Source organism: Panthera onca, chromosome D4, assembly GCF_046562875.1.
Source record: "Panthera onca isolate mPanOnc1 chromosome D4, mPanOnc1 haplotype 2, whole genome shotgun sequence".
In the NCBI taxonomy this organism is placed as follows: Eukaryota; Metazoa; Chordata; class Mammalia; order Carnivora; family Felidae; genus Panthera; species Panthera onca.
In genome coordinates, this window is record NC_138351.1 from 65,629,378 (window position 1) to 65,630,903 (window position 1,526).

General features: G+C 44.4%; 1 pseudogene; it reads left to right on the top strand.

Annotated features, from left to right (window-relative positions):
* The first annotated feature begins 200 nt into the window (after positions 1–200).
* Positions 201–1,069, top strand: LOC132663816 (small ribosomal subunit protein uS2 pseudogene; annotated as a pseudogene).
* The last annotated feature ends 457 nt before the right edge of the window (positions 1,070–1,526 follow it).

Genomic DNA, 1,526 nt, shown 5'->3' on the forward strand with positions numbered 1-1,526 from the left:
TTATCTATTCTCACATTGTGTGCTACACGTTAGAGAAATAAACTCATATTCCCCTTCAAAAAAAGTAAAACGAATGTGATTAAATACCATTAACAATGTGCAGAAGTTGAGAATAGACCTAACCTTTCTGTGCTACCCAAGGAGGTGTCCATACGGCATTGTTCTTCATCCCCTTGGTAACTCAAAGGGAAACTTCCACAATGAAGGAGGAGGATGTCCTTAAATTACTTGTAGCAGGAATCCACTTAGGTGGCAACAACCTTGACTTCCAAATGGAACAGCACATCTACAAAAGGAAAAGTGATGGTGCCTGCATCATAAATCTGAAGAGAACCTGGGAAAGGCTTCTGTTGGTAGCTCATGCCACTGTTGCCAATGAAAACCTGCCTGATGTCAGTGTCATATTATCCAGGAATACTGGCCAGCAAGCTGTGCTGAAGTTTGCTGCTACTACTGGAGCCACTCCGATTGCTGGCTGCTTCATTTCTGGAATCTATACTAACCATATCCAGGCAGCTTTCTGGAAGCTGAGACTTCTGGTGGTTACTGATCCCAAGGCTGACCACCAGCCTCTCACAGAGGTGTCTTATGTTAACCTGCCTACCATCGCTCTGTGTAACACAGACTCTTGTCTGTACTCTGTGGACATTGTCATCACTTGCAACAGCAAGGGAGCTCACTTAGTGGGTCTGTCTGATGTGGATGCTAGCCTGGGAAGTTCAGCGCATGCGTGGCACTATTGCCTGTGAACACCCAAGGGAGGTCATGCCTGATCTCTACTTCTACAGACATCCTGAAGAGATTGAAAAGGAAGAGCAGGCCACTGCTGGAAAGGCTGTGATCAAAGAGGAATTTCAGGATGAATGTACTGCTCCAGCTCCTGAGTTCACGGCCACTCAACCTTAAGTCCCAGACTGGTCTGAAGGCGTCCAGGTGCCCTCTGTGCCTATTCAGCAGTTCCCTACTGAAGACAGGAGTGCTCAGTCTGCCACTGATGAGTGGTCTACAACTCCCACTCCTCTAGCCACTAGCCACTGAATGGGCAGGAACAACCACTGAGTGGTCTTAAGCTGCTCTTCCACAAAGGCATACAAAATGGAAAGAAGGTTGGTGGAAAATAAACTGTTTGTTAAAAAAAATGGGGGTGACTGGGTGGCTCAGTGGGTTGAGAGTCCGACTTCGGCTCAGGTCATGACCTCACAGCTCATGAGTTCAAGCCCCGCATCGGGCTGTGTGCTGACAGGTCAGAGCCTGGAGTCTGCTTCTGATTCTGTCTCCCTCTCTCTCTGCCTCTAACCCACTAGCATTCTATCTTTGTCTCTCTCAAAAATAATAAATAAACATTAAAAAATTTTTAAAAATGGACCTGAATTTCGTTTTAGACTCTATCACATCTTCAAATTTTGAAATTAGAATTGTAAAGAAAACATTTTCCTCTACTTAGAGAAAATTGGACAGTTTACATATAAATATTGTAGAGTCCTGAGAAATAAGCATTATTTGTCTAAAATGTTTCTATTGATGTT